This window comes from Pavona decussata, unplaced genomic scaffold, assembly GCF_977016875.1.
Source record: "Pavona decussata unplaced genomic scaffold, jaPavDecu1.1 SCAFFOLD_67, whole genome shotgun sequence".
NCBI lineage: Eukaryota > Metazoa > Cnidaria > Anthozoa > Scleractinia > Agariciidae > Pavona > Pavona decussata.
The window spans coordinates 895559-914861 of record NW_028145486.1 but is presented as its reverse complement, the minus strand read 5'-3'; the positions used below and the strand labels follow the sequence as shown (position 1 = coordinate 914861).

General features: G+C 39.0%; 1 pseudogene across 1 annotated transcript; it reads right to left on the bottom strand.

Annotated features, from left to right (window-relative positions):
* Nucleotides 1–5359: 5359 nt before the first annotated feature.
* On the bottom strand, nt 5360–11568 carry LOC146477948 (uncharacterized; annotated as a pseudogene). Its single transcript, XR_014865201.1, has 2 exons — nt 10255–11568; nt 5360–10010 (listed from the first exon to the last, which is right to left on the bottom strand). The product of XR_014865201.1 is annotated as an uncharacterized LOC146477948 (transcript).
* Nucleotides 11569–19303: the final 7735 nt, after the last annotated feature.

The window sequence follows — 19303 nt, the reverse complement described above, 5'->3', positions numbered from 1 at the left end:
ATGCTTTAAGACCGCTTCAGAGGAAATTATCCCCCTTCAGAATCCAGTTTCAAGCAAACATCCCCTCGTATCTCTGAGATACCCCTTTGGAAATGGCTTTGTGTTGGATTCACCCTCTTGGATTCTTGAATGATTTCTCCCCCACTTTGGAAATCGATGGTTTGGGGGTGGAAAGGGGGGGGGGGGGGGGGGAGGTGCGGATAAAAATTGGAATGGTCCTATATAATTGGATGAGCTTACAATAATATACGCTGTGTCTAGCTACTGTAGATATGCAGCAGCTAGGAAATGTTAAGCTTACTAGATTCTCCTGACCATTAAAATACAATATAGTTAATAAATAATGGAAGAACATTTTGTCTGAATGATTAATTTTTTTAAAACCAACAGTAAGTGTTGTGTTAAATGATGATACATTTTTTCAGCTGGGAGACCATCCCTTCCAGCTGCATGGCCTTCTTCTTGGACTATCCCTCTTAGTCTATGGTATTGGGGACACCAAAGTGACAGACCCTTCTAATCTCATGTTGCATATTGTTTTTATTTTATTATCCGTGTAAGAAACAATTTTGCCCAGCTTTTGGAAAGCTGCTCTAACATTCGAAGGGCAATTCATTTGGGTGTCCCCTACACAATGGAAGAGTACTTCCAAGAGGCAGGCCGAGCTAGTTGGGATGGCCTGCCTTCTGAGGCAATTGTTTATTTCAATTGTTACGATGTCAGTAAGGCAAAGCGTGGCCTTCAGGATACGATGATAAAGTTTGTGAAATCAACAACTGAATGTAAACGTGAAATTATTCTTCAGCACTTTGGGCATTCTGCCCCCAAAAGAAGTGACGGTGGCCATAGTTGCTGTGACCATCACAGAAACATTTGTACATGTCAACTGTGTAAAAGTAAAATCAAACCGGTAAGTGAAGATGTTCTTCCCAGCACAGCACCTGCTGCCAGCACAGTCATTGTCTCTAAAGAACAAGCTGACCTGTTTCGTCAAAAGCTTCTGCAATCTCGAAACACCTTTCGCAGTTCACGATGTTGTGTAGGAATTGTAAGCATATCAACTGGCTTTAGTTTGGAACTTGTTGATATGGCAGTAAACAACATTGAACACCTTGATTCAGTTGAAAGCATTTTATCCTTGCCACCTGTTTTCAGTGAATACAATGCTAAAGTTATTTTTGACATTCTGCAAAATGTCCTGGGTAAGGTGGACGTACACATGGAATAACAAGTGGAGTTTAGTTACTTAATATGGAGTCTGAAGGGCTGGATATAACAGCCACAAGCTGCCCAGGTAGAAATCACTCATCCATACATGTAGAAGAATAATTATTTTATTTCCCCAGCATCAAACACTGTGTTACATGTACATGTATCTTATCTCTTTCCCCTAATTTAATATGACACTCTTAATACAGTACTGCAGAGTTCAAAAAGTAGTTGTGGTTGTGTTTTTCCATCATTTGTTTCTTCAGTTACTAAGTAATTTTCAGCGAGAGAACGAAAATCTTTTCGCCTTTTAAACACTCTGGGGCGGAAATATTCTTCAAATAATCTGTGGTACAGCAATCGCTTTTGGCAGAGAAATGATCAATAAATTATTGTTACCAAAAAATGAAATGACCACAACAAAATAAACTTACAAGTGGCAAGGCGTGCGATCATGGGTAAATGCAGTGGTCATATTACAAACTCAAAAATTAGGCTAATCAGATCATGAATTGGCAAAAACTAATTTTCCTCAGATTGACTGAACACATTTTTTGAAAAGGTATCAGTATCATTTACAATGATATGTTTGGGGCATTGGAATGTGGGTAAACAAATTAATTGAAAACTTTATTAACCTGTCGAGTAAAATCTAGCAGTGCAGATTTCCCCACTGCTAATAGGGGACACCTAACTTTCTAAAATACAATCTAAAATGTAAAAAAACTAATCTAAAATACAACTTTCCATGCCTTCTACACTGACCATGACCACTTATTATAAAGCATTATAAAACAGGTCTCTACTTTTCTATGGAAGATATATATCTGTTCTGGTTACAACTCTAGGACTGTTTTAAAAATCTCTACATAATTATTTGCAATCTTTGCACATATATACAACTGTGAAAGGTGTATTTGAATGTGCCTTGTAAAAGAAAAAAAACCAAGTCTTTCTTTGTATCAATTTACATGGCATTTAGAGGTAGTGCTGTCTTTCAAACCATTTGTCCCCTTTAGGGCTAGAGAAATCTGATATTTTTTGTTGAGACGATATAGAAACATAGCTAATAATATTATTACTTCAGAGAAAAAAGGCTTCAGAGATGGCCTTCTGTGAGACTTCTTTTTCTACACCAAATGTCACAAACAACTAAAATCTCTTTTGGAAAGGCACAGCCCTTGAAGTTTAACAACAAATTTAGTTTAGAAATATGCTAAACTGACAAATCATGGTAGTGACTCAGGTGCCCTCTTACTATATTTAAGTTGTCTAATAAATCAAATTATGCATCTCTTTATACCGCAGCATTTTTGTAAACTCCATATAGAAATTTATTAAAATTATTAAGAAGATAATTTAAACGTAATTCCATGTTATTGTCTGTCCAACAAACTTATAAGGGCCACTACAATGGTAAGGATTTCCATTAAAATAAAAACACAGGGGAGTTTGTGGGAGGATGACACACAAGAATGCTGGAACCTAGGAACCTGAGGTTTGGCGTTGGGTTTATGTTTAACACAACTTCAAATTATATGCCAAATGGCAACACCAGTACTTGCAACCAAAATTAGATGAATGTTAATTTGTTTATTTTTAAATGAATCGGACTTCTGATATTGAGTGCAAGCCATAAAAACCTTCCTCACTTGGGCTTTTGATGAGAAAATCAAAGTGTTGATGGTTTGAGGCTAGGTCTGTCCCTGAAGTGCTGAAAATTCACTACAGCATTGACTCTCTACCCACGTGTATTGTTAGGAACTGGCAAAAAAAATGTACAACTGCAATGGACTCACTGTTGAGAAATTTTCTGGTGAAATTTTGTTGGTAGAAGGTCACCTTTGAGGATTTATAAAAAAAAGCCACTACCTTGGTGTTCTTGGATTTATGGTTGAACAATTAATTTCTCTTAAACAAATTGCATTCAAATGATGAGATTACAAAAACATTTTCATTGAATGTTATTAGACTTATAATATTCATTTTCATATTTATAAGAAGAAATAGGCATACACAAAAGATTTTGATGTGTTTGTGTTCTGTATCGAGTTTTGTAATCTCAAGTTTAAGAGCTAACCCATTCCCAGTGCTGGTATCCCTGAGCAAAAAAGATTTGGTTCCCACTTTGCAAAGATGACCGCAGTCTGCTTAAAACTTCCAACATGATGAATAATAAAGTTTGGGGGTTATGTCTACTAGGCTAGTGGATTAGTTCGGACATTTTGCCCCATGCATTCAAATTCTCTTTCACCAATACACTTGGTAACACCCCTCCCCCCCCCCCCCCCACACACACACACACACACACACCTCCAGGTATGTTTGGAATGAAACTATAAAATATCCTTGGGCTCATAAATTGGTGTGTCCTTGTTGTTTTCACAAGAAGTCTGAGTGGCCTCTTGTAACCTTCTCACTTCTTTGAATTTTTCACCTGAAAAATAACGGTTTTAAAATAAAAGATCTAGTGAGAGTTGCTGTGGTTGAGGGGAATTTTTCAAAGGCCCATGTTTCACCTTTTTCCTTTTATAAACACATGAAAACATTATACAATTTTTATATCAAACTAAGCAAAAGGGCAGGACCTTGACTTGTAAATCATAAGTTGCATGGAACTAAGTAACTTTAATACTTTCCAGTATTGGTTCTGAACATTACAACGTATTAATGAAATAAGGTAAAGGGCTTGTTGAATTTACAAAAAAAACAAAAAAACGGCTTTATTGGATGCAAGGGTACTGAATTAGAAACCTATCTACCTTGGATGAGCCAGCAATCAAACGATTTCTGCGTGTATCCCTCTTAAAACAAAGCCTAAATTAAAATTGCTTAGAAACTCGATGAAATACTGCCGGTCACTTTTAGAAAATCGTTCTTACTTCAACAATCTCAAACTGATCTAAAATGATTTAAAGGTGCGCACATACAGCTTAATTAAAAGAATTGAAGTTACCTTTCCTCCACGATTGATAGAGCCACGGCTGAATTTTCTCAGTCCTTTATAGATACGGTCAATCACCATTTACTTCTGTTGCAATATTTACGACAAAAAAAATCCTCCAGCCCAGTATGTATGCTTGTGCTCGCAATACATCGAGGCAAATGTCGCGGAAGAAAGACTCGATCGCTCCCAAAAGCGGACAATTCTGCACTAAAAGTATCCTCGCGCTTAAAAAAAATCCTTGCCTTTATTTCCGCCATCGTGATTAAAGAATACGCATGAAAAAGAAATCCTTATTTCGGCCGCCATCGCCGCCATGTTTGTTTATAATGTTTTCGTTGGCGCGCCCGTCATTGGAACCTGGGCTCTAGGAAAGGGATTAACCAATCAGTCAAAAGTCTCCTTTGTTTCAATTGTTTCAGCCGTAAACCAATCAGGAGCGGTATAGGTCCCAGGGTTCCCCAGAGCTCTTCCTCCCTGCTGGTCATGCGCAGAAGAGCTCTGGGGTCGAGAATGATCGAGCGAGTAAATTTCAGCCCACATCACGATAACTCGATCATTGCGCATGCACGCATTCAAATAAAAATGGTACAAGCTGGTCGTCAAGAATTCAAGAACCATACCGTTCCACTTTAAAAGAGTTTTTCCTACGATTGTCACTGTGACAAGTTTGTTTGTTAGTTTTAACTTGATAACTTACCATTGTGTTTTTACCATGGACACTAAGCTTATATGTACTACAAATCCGTGCGTAAGAAATGAATGAAAAGCTCTAATGACACGTTTTAAATTAATCCATATGGCGTTTAGACCCAACCCACTCCGATAGTGCCACACACTAAACTAAAAAGATTTTGCTTTGGTTTTGCTTTTCTAAGCTCTCTGTGAATGGTTAGCGAACCTCATTGCACCACGATCTCAACTAATATCAAATAAACCAGTCGTGACTTGCTCGCATGCCTTTCCCCGCAGTTTACGTCGACGACATCTATTTGCTTCGAGTTCTGATTAGTTTATTGCATTGTTTAGGTCTGTTCTTATTGGTTAGAGCTATAAAATTTGTTTGATTTTACGACATTCAAAATAAAAGCCGCTTTTATTACACATTTTCATCTTCACCTTAAATGTTAATAACGATATTAGTTTTACCTACTGTGGCAGGCCGAAGCCGTCGCCGCCACGAACACAAAAATAAAATGCCACAGCTTGAATGCACTTCCAAAGTTTAATGAAGAAGAAAAGGGCGAAATACGAAGATAACGTATAATCCAAAACAAGTGTGCTAGTGAGTGATTCGACTGAAATAAAATAAAACGGGAATTATAAATTACAAACTGCAACAAAACAACAAGAACTACGCGAAATAAACAAACCGAAATATACAAGCAAACAACTAAGAGAAATACTTACAAAACTGTGGCCATAAAAAACTTGAAAATAAAAATGACATGCGAAGAACGCTTCCCAACTGAGAAATATACCCGCTCGCAGAACACGACGCAATACAAACTTGAGACGGAAGAAAATAACCTAGCTGGAAAACATTAGCTGATATACCGACGCGGTATGTAAATTTTTATGTAACACACTGAAATAATTCCGTGCAAACTCCTTAGAGATAAATTAAATTCTAGTCGCAACATTCCGGCCCCTGAACTTAAAGCGTTAAGTTCACTTAAACTTTTAAGCGTCTAGAAAAGTAACGAAAAATAAATAAACAAATAAATGTTCTGTCTTAAGGACATTTGAAAGTTCAAGTTCACAAAAAGTGATCGGCGTTTCCTTGAAAAGTCTTCCTTTAATGACAGTTCTCATTTAAGGTCCTGCTCAAGAAAGCACAGCTTCGTAATAGGTCTTATCAAAGTACATTTCTTGGTTGCAATCTTTGCTGATCTAACGAGATTATCTCTTTCAGTATGCACTTCAATGATCCGACCCAAAGGCCATTGTCCACGTGGAACTCTTTCATCAACAACCAAAACCAAGTTGCCAACACAAAAATTCCGTGATGGTCTTGTCCATTTTTGGCGTTCTTGAAGGGCAGGTAGATAACCTGACAGCCATCTTTTCCAAAATACATCCGCTAAGTACTGAATTTGTCTCCAACAGCGCTTGCAATATAGATCATTCTTAGAAAAAACACCTGGTGGCATGCTACCGTTCGGTCGCAGGAGCAATAAATGGTTGGGCGTCAAAGCTTCGAAATCTGTAGGGTTGTTGCTATTGGGTGTTAAAGGACGACTGTTCAAAACATTTTCCACTTCAGTCATAACGGTGCGAAGAGCCTCTCCAGACACCAGCTGATCCCTCAACAAACTTGCAAGGACTTTGCGCGCAGACCGGATTATGCGCTCCCAAACTCCCCCCGTATGGGAAGCTCCAGGTGGATTAAATCTCCAATCAATATTCCTTTGCTGAAGAAACTTCTCGATTTTCCGATGGTTCCAATCATTTATTGCTTCTCGAATTTCCCTCTCTCCTGCGCATAAATTGGTGCCGTTGTCACTTCTTATGATCTTTGGATGACCTCTGCGATTAATAAATCTCCGAAGTGCATTGACAAACGAATCTGTATCCAAAGACTCAGTCACCTCTATGTGAGTGGCTCTCATGGTTAAGCATGTAAAAAGGCATCCATAGTGCTTTACAATACTCCTACGCCGTTTGACGTACAATGGCCCGAAGAAATCAATACCAACGGAAGCGAGCGGTGGCTGATCAGGGGTCAGCCGATCTTCGGGTAAACTCGCCATCAGTTGTTGTCCACGAACAGCATTCTGTCTTCGACAAGTAAGGCATCTCCCAATCACTCTTCGAACAGTAGCACGACCCTTAACAATCCAGAACCTTTGACGCAAGCTCGCCAACACGTATCCCTGGCCAAAATGCCCAACAAGCTCATGATGTTCCATGATGATAAGGTTGGACAAGTGATGGTTGCTTGGTAACAAAATCTGATGCTTTGCTTGGAAATTTATTGGAGCATATTCAAGTCTGCCTCCGACTCTAAGAATTCCCCTCTGATCCAGCTAGGGCCTCAACTTGTAAATTGAGCCACTCGAGCCTGAACATCTCAGTACATGCTTCTGCCGAACCAAAGAACTTGACCTTTTTTGAGCGTCTAAAACTTGAGGAAATGACACTCTCTGCACGTATTTGATTAGCTCAACTTCTGCGGTGCTTGTGTCTTCCAAAGAAAGTTCCTTGGGTAGCAGACGGGCGTCCAAAGGATTATTAAGTCCCCTACGTGAATAAAGCTTGTTCTTTATAAATTCTTTGAAGCGGATGAGCCAAGCGACACCCCTCTTCAACTTGTACCAGGAAGAATAACGTTGGATCATCGAAGTCAATGTTGTTACTGGAAAAGCCAAAAGATGAACTTGTGTTTCGTTCTTGATTTCCAGATCCTCATCTAAAGTCTCGTGTAAGGGTTCTGGGAAAGTAGGCCAGAAACGTTCATCTTTTCACAGGAATTCTGGACCGCTAAACCACTGAGTGTTATGAATCATCTCATCTGCAGTTGCTCCTATGCTAATTAAATCTGCTGGGTTATTGGAAGTCGGCACGTACCTCCACTGGGCAGGCTGAGAACCATCATGTATGACTGCAAGTCTATTGGCGACAAGGTATGAAACCTCTTGTCCACATTCCTAATATATTGCAGCACAGCAGTAGAATCTGACCCGAAAATTGACTTGTCGATCGCAAACTTCAACTCTTCACGAAATACTCGGTCAATCTTGACTGCGAGGACAGCTGCCGACAGCTCCAGCCTCGGTATGGTCATCGGTTTTACATGGGCTAGAGGAGATTTTGCCACAAGAAAGTTGCAATGAACCAGGCCGTCCGCATTTTCAAATCTTACATATGCAACTGCCCCAAACGCCACTTGGGATACATCGGCAAAGTGGTGAAGCTGAGAAGACAATATCTCTCCAAAGTTTCCTGGCTTAAGATGCCGCGACACGACAACTTGAGAAAGCTTAGGCAGGTTTGCGAGCCATGCCTTCCAGCGCATAGTTTCCTCTGATGCAATTACATCATCCCATCCTAATTTCTTTCGACAAAGGTCTTGCAAAAGCTTCTTGGCAGACACGACAACAGGTGACACCAGCCCAAGAGGATCATAAACCGAGCTTGTTACGGATAAAATCCCTCTTCGAGTGAAAGGTTTGTCCTTTGGTACAACCTTGAAAGTGAATGTGTCTGTGTCCACATTCCATTGAACTCCAAGTGTTCTCTCGAGGGGAAGATTGTCGTTAAACAAATCCAAATCCAACACTGACGGAGCTCTTTCGCACTTCGGAATAGTCTCTAGCACATCCTTATCATTACTCAGCCACTTGGTTAATCGAAAACCACCTCTGGACAACAAACCACAAAGCTCAACCCTTAAGCGCACAGCAAAAGCCCTTGAGGAAACCGACTTAAGACAATCGTCAACGTAAAAATTCTTGAGCACAGTATCGATCACTTCATGTCCAAAATCGCCATCGTTGTCCTGGGCAGTCCTCCTTAAAGCAAAACTCGCGGCACTAGGCGAAGAGGTACTACCAAAAAGATGAACCTCCATTCTGTACTCAACTGGTTGCTGTCTCACATCGTCACCAGGCCACCACAAGAAACGAAGAGCGTCGTGATTCCTTGGGTCAACTCTTACTTGATGAAACATGGCCTCGATATCTGAGACAAGGGCAATCGCTTCTTGACGAAATCTGTTGAAGACACCAAAAAGGTTGTTGGTGAAATCAGGAACATGTTACAGCTGATCATTCAACGACGTTCCTCGAAACTTTGCTGCACAGTCGAACACTACTCTCAACTTATCTGGTTTGTGGGGGTGAAAAACTGCATGATGCGGAAGATACCATAGAGGCTTGCCAGTGGGGTGGAGTTCCTCTTGAGGCACCCGATGGGCGAACCCCTTGGAGATGTAATCGTTGATTGTCCCCTTGTACCTTTGAAAGAATTCTTCATCGCGCAGAAACCGTTTCCTCAACGACTGCAACCTCTGCTCGGCTGCCAATCGATTGTTTGGAAGATAAGGTGGCTGATTTCTCCAAGGAAGAGCTACTTGGTAATGGCCAGAGACGATCTTAACTGAATCTTCCATCGTTTTTAGTGCCTTCCGATCTTCTACGGACATAGCCACTTTAGAACTGCATAACGCATCAACGAAATCTGTCCTCCAAAACTTTTCTATTTGCTGCAATAAAGCCTCATCATGATCACCTCTACCGCTCTCCAGACGTACAAAGTTCACATTGAAATTGGAATCTCCACCAAACCTCTCAACAGGTCGCATCAAAGTCCAACCAAGTAATGATCGTACAGCTACAGGTTGTCCTCTCGCACCACGTCTCTCTTTCAACACCCAAAAAGCCTCTGGTGCATTGCATCCAATGAGCAGCCTAACATCTTTGCCTTGGATCTCTGGAAGCTCAATGTCGCTCAGATGAGGCCATCCTTTCACATCTTCAGGCACTGGAATACTTCGACTTGAGATATTTAAGCAATCAACGGACCACACTCTCGGTATTTCCAATGTTGAAGCACCATCCAAGGAACTAACGGTAAGCTTCAGCTCCAAGCCGGACTTAACACTGTCCTTCTTCTCTTGTGTGGTCAGGAAGAAATCTCGCCGTTCACCCTGAAGACCTAACTCCTTCACCAGCTCAGAATCACAGAGAGAAACATCTGAACCATTATCCAGGAGAGCGTACGTTTATAGCATACGACCAGACAAACTGTCACGTACTTTGACCGGAACAACTCTGAGGCGTATTCTCTTCTCGGTTGACCGTTAGCTGTTGTTTTGGTTTCTTTGATTTCCTGCACCGGCCCCAATCGCATAACTCTGAGTAACATGACCTCCACCAGAACTTGCTCGACCTTGGATATCGCGATGTGTACCGGAAGCTGAACCAATGCCAGTCGTGTGACTCTGCGTGACACGATCTCCAGCGTGACTCAAGAAATCGCAGTATGGTCTGGAAGTTGTGCCAGCTCTAATGGCGTGACGCAGGGTGACACCATCACCACCGGAAGTTGCACCGATTGTCATTGTGTGACTCTGGCTAACGCGATCTTCAACTAAGCACGGACGAGGAACTCCTTCACGAAAGCGATTGACGTAAATGTTGCGGTTCGCAGACAGCTCCGTAGGGGGGGTGGATCACCGTCATATGCTTCCTGTTACAACCTTCGACATAACAGGCACTCTTTTGCAGGCATCCCCTGGCTATGTGTTCCATCTTGAAGCAACTGTCACACAATCTGTATTCTCGCAAAGTGTTTATGCGATCGGCATACGATTTTCTTTTGAACTCCTCACAGTTCCATAACTGATGTAGGCCTGCACATACAACGCACGTCCCGGACCCAACACCAATACCTTGGTTCACAGCAGAACGGCTGTTATCACTCACTACACTACTCTTCACGTTGGAGGAATTAAGCTTGACTGAGCCCCCTTGAGCCGCGAAGGTTGTTCCCCTTGATGAGCTGCTGGGCCTGTTAGTCTTTTTGGTCTTCTGTCTGTCGCCAGCAACGATGTTTCCAAATACAGGATCGTTTACTGCTCGGGCTCTCTTGGACACAAACTCGGAGATGTGGTGAATACTAGGTCTCAACCCCGACTCTTGCAAACGATCAGCAACCTCTAGCCACTTGATTCTAAGATAAAACGGAAGTCTTTCCACGACGCTCCTCAGGTTGTCGGCGCTATTGATCTCGTTCAGGTATCCAATGGATTCCAACACGTTTTGACAGTCTCTTAATTGATCCGCAAAGGTCAGCAAACCACGCTGGTCGTACGGCTTCAACAGAGGACCTCGAACTAATGGCTTCCCTTGCAGTCCCTGTGCAGAACTGCAACAAATACGAGAGGCGCTCGCTATCATCCGATGCGTTTCTTGCGATGCTGTTCTCAAACGAGCGAACAAAATTCCAGTAGACGAGTGGATTTCTGTCAAACTTGCTAATGTCAGGTTTTGGTAAGGAGAATCCTTGTTTAATCGTAGACGCCATTGACTGGAAGGTCTTCTGTTGAAGTTCAATCATTTGTTGCTGCTGATGCAATAATTGTTGAAGGTTTTCACGGTAATAAGGGTTTCCACGGTCAAGGCTAGCATTAGGCTCACCGTAAGCAGGTTCACGCTTCCATTGAGAAACAGGATCTAAAACGAAACGCGCGTGTAACGTGTTCGTCTCAACTCTCGATGGCAAAGGCTCGTGTGTAAGTGCAGACTTCGAATTAAAACCGGTGTCCGGAAAAGTAGCAGTTCGCGGGTCGTCGCCCTTGGCACGTGGAACACCGGATGCCGGGGGTGGATCGAAGGAATACGCCAAATGATCCTTGTAACCTTCTCCTTCCTCTAAAATTTGCACTCTAAGACGCGCTTGTTCCATTTTATTTTCGACCTCCAATAACTCCTCCTCGCGCTGTACTACCACACGTCTTTGCTGCAAATCGAATTTCTTCTTGTGTTCTTGAGTTGCTGCATTTTTAACTCAGCGAGAGCCCCTTCTACCTTGGCCTCTTTGACCTTCACCGTTAAACGCGAAATTGCTTTGGAAACCGAACTCGGCGATTTTCTGAACACCGAAGAAGAGCCATACTGGCTGGCTGAATCATTCGCATCCACCAAAGGCAACCTCTGAGAGCCATCAAGCCACTTCTCAACGCGCTGAACAAACCGGCGATTCTCGTTGCTGAAATCTTCGAACCACGTTGTTGCTTCAAAAATTTCTTCCGGATCGTCAAGACACTGCACGTAAGCTTTATGAGCACGCCGAAAGTTCGAGAATGCTGGTTCCAGGTTAGCTAACTTGCCACGAACACATTCATACTCTTGCGAAACCATCAACGCTTCAATCTCATTTCGAATCTTTGTTACGTGACCCTTATATCCTTTCCGTGACGTTTTCAAATTTTGTTTCAACTCTAAGCGAGGAGTGCCACTACCTGAGCGGTCGTCGACTCGACGGTCCTGTGAGAACATGTGGCCAAAACCAACACGGTCGCTGACATAAACTTCCACACAGTTTTTCGAATAAATGTGGCAGGCCGAAGCCGCCACCGCCACGAACACAAAAATAAAATGCCACAGCTTGAATGCACTTCCAAAGTTTAATGAAGAAGAAAAGGGCGAAATACGAAGATAACGTATAATCCAAAACAAGTGTGCTCGACTGAAATAAAATAAAACGGGAATTATAAATTACAAACTGCAACAAAACAACAAGAACTACGCGAAATAAACAAACCGAAATATACAAGCAAACAACTAAGAGAAATACTTACAAAACTGTGGCCATAAAAAACTTGAAAATAAAAATGACATGCGAAGAACGCTTCCCAACTGAGAAATATACCCGCTCGCAGAACACGACGCAATACAAACTTGAGACGGAGGAAAATAACCTAGCTGGAAAACATAGCTGATATACCGACGCGGTATGTAAATTTTTATGTAACACACTGAAATAATTCCGTGCAAACTCCTTAGGGATAAATTAAATTCTAGGCGCAACACCTACTAAGAAAAGAGAAGCACTTTGTGTAGCTATGCTTTCAATTATCTCTGAGGAAGTCAATAACCATATCGTTCCACCTGCAGACATCTGTTGATATCACAAGCTTAGCAAACAACTTCTTACACCACTTGAGTGTTTCATTTACACTTAAAATAGATTTCATATATCATATAATTCGAGTAAATAGGAAATTCTTTGACATAAACTTAGCAGTAATAAAAACTAGAACCAAAAAGAAGAGAAATTTGGACTCATTTATAAGGATGTGTTTATTCGTGTGTAGTTCATTCATTGTTCATGTCTTGTGTTTTATCAATTTATAATTTTTATTTTATTTTACACTTTATCTTCACGTTTTGATATAGTCTAACATTGTTAAAAACTAGCATCTTTTACGGTTGTATATATCATATATGATAATTTTCTACAGAAGGACTCGAACTTGAAAATGACTGATGATCAGTCGATACGTCGTTTTTAGCATTAGTTAGTACTTTATAATTGAGACGTCAAGCTTTATTTTTGACTCAGTAAAATAGTAGAAACAATAATAAATAGTTGTATACACGCTGAATTCGTTGCCAGTTTAACCTTTATTTTTTAACTTTTACGAATTTTAACCCACATATTGCTAATACGACCTGTAAACTGGGAATTGACAAGAAATGAACTGTTTTGAATGGAAAAGTATTTTTAGTGTTTGGCTTTTCCTCTTCTTTTGTGATCGGTGTTACATTTTATCTGCAAAGCTTCCTGTTGCGATACCCATATTTTATTACCGATAGTCCTTGAGATTAATGGAAACCAAAGACCCACCTCTTGAGACTTGCGTCATTTGAATGGCCAAATTATTCAACCGTAAGATATTACATCTATATTTAATTACCTTTTGCTACGTAACACTTTCACTCTGTAAAAATTGGTGAAAGCTTGAAGGTGGCTTGTGGATCACTTTAGCGTTGGTGGTAAGTTATTTAAACCCTTCTCGCAGTTTTTTTGTAAATTAGCTTTCTCTGCTTTGGAAATTTATGTAGATGTGTATCTTAAACGTTAAAGGGCTCCCTCTACTTCAGGAAACACGTTCTGGGTTTAAGGAGCTACCATATAAAAGGGCAGTAACAATAACCTGTGGCTATATTCTATTCATATGATAATTTCATCCTTTGTAATTTTTAACTTTAAAAGAAGTTTTCCAACGATCGTTACAGTGACAAGTTTGTTTGTTTAAACTTGATAACTTATCATTGTGTATTTACCATGGAGACTAAGCTTAGATGCACCTCTTATTTAGTGATCCGCGTTCAATTTTATCTACAAAGTTTCCTGTTGCGATACCCATATTTTATTACCGATAGTCCTTGAGATTAATGGAAACCAAAGACCCACTTCTTGATACTTGCGTCAGTTGAATGGCCAAATTATTCAACCGTAAGATGTTACATCTATATTTAATTACCTTTTGCTACGTAACACTTTCACTCTGTCAAAATTGGTAAAAGCTTAGTAGGTGGCTTGTGGATGACTACAGCGTTGGTGGTAAGTTACTTAACCCTTCTCGTATTTTGTTTTTTGTTAATTAGATTTTGCTGCTTTGGAGATTTACGTGGATGTGTATCTTAAGCGTTGAGGGCTCCCTCTACTTCAGAACACGCGTTCTAGGTTTTATGAGCTTCCATATAAAATGGCAGTAACAATAACCTGAAGCTATATTCTATTCACATGATAATTTCATCCTTTGTAATTTTGAACTTTAAAAGAGGTTTTCCAATGATCGTGACAAGTTTGTTTGTTTAAACTTAATAACTTAACATTGTGTTTTTACCATGGACACTAAGCTTAGATGCACGACAAATCCGTGCGTAAGAAATGAATGAAAAGCTCTAATGACACATTTTGACGAATCCATATGGTGCTGAGACCCAACCCACTCCTAAAGTGCCACACACTAAACCATAAAGGGTTTGCTTCGATTTTCTTTCGCTAAGCTCTCTGTTAATGGTTAGGAAACCTCATTGCACCACGATCTCACCTAATATCAAACAAACCAATCGTGACTTGATGGCACGCCTTTTCCCGCGCTTTACGTCGACGACATCTATCTGCTGCGAGTCCTGATTGGTTCATTACATTGTTTAGGTCTGTTCTTATTGGTAAGAGCTATAAAATTGGTTTGATTTTATGACAATTTCAAAATAAATGTCTCTTTAATTACACATTTTCATCTTCACCTTTAATTAAAAAAAAAAAAGGAAAAAACGATATTAGTTTTATCTACTGACAGAAAAAAGCATTTTTATGCACCTATGCTTTCAATTATCTCTGACAAAGTCAATAGCCATACCGTTCCACCTGCAGACATCCATTATTATCACACGCTTAGCGAACACCTTCTTACACCACTTGAATCTTTTATTTAAAGTTAATTTCATATATCATATAATTCGAATAAATACTGAAATTCTTTTACATAAATTTAACAGTAATAAAATCTAGGAACCAGAAAGGAGAGACAATTATCTAGGGATATGTTTATTCGTGTAGTTCATTCATTGTTCTTGTCTTTCGTTTTATAAATTTAAAATTTGTATTTTTACTTTATTTTACACTTTGTCATTCCAATTTTATTCTTTCTAACGTTGTTAAAAACCACCATCTTTTACGATTGTATATATCATATATCATAATTTTGTACGGCAAGGACTCGAACTTACAAACCCACCTCTTGAGACTTGCGTCTGTTAAATGGCCAAATTATTCAATCGTAAGATTTTACATCTATATTTAATTACCTTTTGCTACGTAACACTTTCACTGTGTAAAAATTGGTCAAAGCTTAGTAGGTGGCTTGTGGATGACTACAGCGTTGGTGGTAAGTTATTTAAACCCTTCTCGCATTTTGTTTTTTGTTAACTAGATTTCTCTGCTTTGGAGATTTATGTAGATGTGTATCTTAAACGTTAGAGGGCTCCCTCTACTTCAGAACACGCGTTCTAGGTTGAAGGAGCTACCATATAAAATGGTAGTAACAACAACCGGAAGCTATATTCTATTCATATGATAATTGCATCCTTTGTAATTTTGAACTTTAAGAGAGTTTTTCCTACGGTAGTCACAGTTACAAGTTTGTTTGTTTTAACGTGATAACTTATCATTGTATTTTTACCACGGACACAAAGCCTAGATGCACTACAAATCCGTGCGTAAGAAATTAACGAAAAGATCTGATGACACGTTTTGAGGAATCCATATGGAGCTGAGAACCAAACCACTCCGATAGTGCCATACACTAAACCAAAAAGCGTTTGCTTTGGTTTTGCTTTGCTAAGCTCTCGAGCTCTGTGAATGGTTAGGAAACCTTATGGCACCACGATCTCAAGTAATATCAAACAAGCAAATCGTGACTTGCTCCTACGCTTTTTCCTGCTTTTTATGTCGACGACATCTATCGGCTTCGAGTTCTGTTTGGTTCATTGCATTGTTTAGGTCTGTTCTTATTGGTTAGAGCTATTAAATTGGTTTGATTTTATGACATTTAAAATAAAGCCGCTTTTATTACACATTTTCATCTTCACCTTAAATTTTAAAAGCGATATTAGTTTTATCTACAGAGAAAAGAGAAGCACTTTGTATAGCTATGCTTTTAATTATCTCTGACGAAGTAAATAATCATACCGTTCCACCTGCAGACATCCATTGATATCACACGTTTAGCGAACAACTTCTTACACAACTTGAGTGTTTCATTTATACTTAATATAGACTTCATGTATCATACAATTCAAGTAAATAGGCAATTCTTCGACATAAAATTTAGCAGAAATAAAAACTAGAACCAAAAAGAAGAGAAATTTGGACTCATTTATAAGGATGTGTTTATTCGTGTGAAGTTAACTCATTGTTCTTGTCTTCTGTTTTATCAATTTATATATATATTTTTATTTTTATTTTACACTTTATCGTCACATTTTTGATATAGTCTAACGTTGTTAAAAACAAGCATCTTATACGGTTGTATATATCATATATGATGATTTTCTACACGAGGACTCGAGCTTGAAAATGAGTGATGATCAGTCGATACGTCGTTTCTAGCGCTTGTTAGTACTATATCTGAATTGAGATATCAGCTTTATTTTTGACTCAGGAAAGTTGTAGAAACAATAATAAATAGTTTTATACTCGTTAAATTCGTTGCCAGTTTAACTGTTTTTATTACTTCTACGAATTTTAACCCACACATTGCTAATACGACCTGTGAACTGGGAAATGACAGAAATAAACTGTTTTGAATGGAAAAGTATTTTTAGTGTTTGGCTTTTCCTCTTCTTTAGTGATCCGCGTTAAATTTTATCTGGAAAGTTTCTTGTTGTGATACCCATATTTTGTAACTGATAGTCCTTGAGATTTCTTGAAACAAAAGACCCACCTCTTGAGACTTGCGTCATTTGAATGGCCAAATTATTCAATCGTAAGAAATTACATGTATATTTAATAACCTTTTGCTACTTAACACTTTTTTACACTGTAAAAATTGGTAAAAGCTTAGTAGGTGGCTTGTGGATGACTACAGCGTTGGTGGTAAGTTACTTAACCCTTCTCGTATTTTGTTTTTTGTTAATTAGATTTTGCTGCTTTGGAGATTTATGTAGATGTGTATCTTAAACGTTAAAGGGCTCCCTCTACTTCGGGAAACACGTTCTGGGTTTAAGGAGCTACCATATAAAAGGGCAGTAACAATAACCTGTGGCTATATTCTATTCATATGATAATTTCATCCTTTGTAATTTTTAACTTTAAAAGAAGTTTTCCAACGATCGTTACAGTGACAAGTTTGTTTGTTTAAACTTGATAACTTATCATTGTGTATTTACCATGGAGACTAAGCTTAGATGCACCTCTTATTTAGTGATCCGCGTTCAATTTTATCTACAAAGTTTCCTGTTGCGATACCCATATTTTATTACCGATAGTCCTTGAGATTAATGGAAACCAAAGACCCACTTCTTGATACTTGCGTCAGTTGAATGGCCAAATTATTCAACCGTAAGATGTTACATCTATATTTAATTACCTTTTGCTACGTAACACTTTCACTCTGTCAAAATTGGTAAAAGCTTAGTAGGTGGCTTGTGGATGACTACAGCGTTGGTGGTAAGTTACTTAACCCTTCTCGTATTTTGTTTTTTGTTAATTAGATTTTGCTGCTTTGGAGATTTACGTGGATGTGTATCTTAAGCGTTGAGGGCTCCCTCTACTTCAGAACACGCGTTCTAGGTTTTATGAGCTTCCATATAAAATGGCAGTAACAATAACCTGAAGCTATATTCTATTCACATGATAATTTCATCCTTTGTAATTTTGAACTTTAAAAGAGGTTTTCCAATGATCGTGACAAGTTTGTTTGTTTAAACTTAATAACTTAACATTGTGTTTTTACCATGGACACTAAGCTTAGATGCACGACAAATCCGTGCGTAAGAAATGAATGAAAAGCTCTTATGACACATTTTGACGAATCCATATGGTGCTGAGACCCAACCCACTCCTAAAGTGCCACACACTAAACCATAAAGGGTTTGCTTCGATTTTCTTTCGCTAAGCTCTCTGTTAATGGTTAGGAAACCTCATTGCACCACGATCTCACCTAATATCAAACAAACCAATCGTGACTTGATGGCACGCCTTTTCCCGCGCTTTACGTCGACGACATCTATCTGCTGCGAGTCCTGATTGGTTCATTACATTGTTTAGGTCTGTTCCTATTGGTAAGAGCTATAAAATTGGTTTGATTTTATGACAATTTCAAAATAAATGTCTCTTTAATTACACATTTTCATCTTCACCTTTAATTAAAAAAAAAAAAAGGAAAAAACGATATTAGTTTTATCTACTGACAGAAAAAGCATTTTTATGTACCTATGCTTTCAATTATCTCTTACAAAGTCAATAGCCATACCGTTCCACCTGCAGACATCCATTGATATCACACGCTTAGCGAACACCTTCTTACACCACTTGAATCTTTTATTTAAAGTTAATTTCATATATCATATAATTCGAATAAATACTGAAATTTTTTTACATAAATTTAACAGTAATAAAATCTAGGAACCAGAAAGGAGAGACAATTATCTAGGGATATGTTTATTCGTGTGTAGTTCATTCATTGTTCTTGTCTTTCGTTTTAATAAATTTAAAATTTGTATTTTTACTTTATTTTACACTTTGTCATTCCAATTTTATTCTTTCTAACGTTGTTAAAAACCACCATCTTTTACGATTGTATATATCATATATCATAATTTTGTACGGCAAGGACTCGAACTTACAAACCCACCTCTTGAGACTTGCGTCTGTTAAATGGCCAAATTATTCAATCGTAAGATTTTACATCTATATTTAATTACCTTTTGCTACGTAACACTTTCACTGTGTAAAAATTGGTCAAAGCTTAGTAGGTGGCTTGTGGATGACTACAGCGTTGGTGGTAAGTTATTTAAACCCTTCTCGCATTTTGTTTTTTGTTAACTAGATTTCTCTGCTTTGGAGATTTATGTAGATGTGTATCTTAAACGTTAGAGGGCTCCCTCTACTTCAGAACACGCGTTCTAG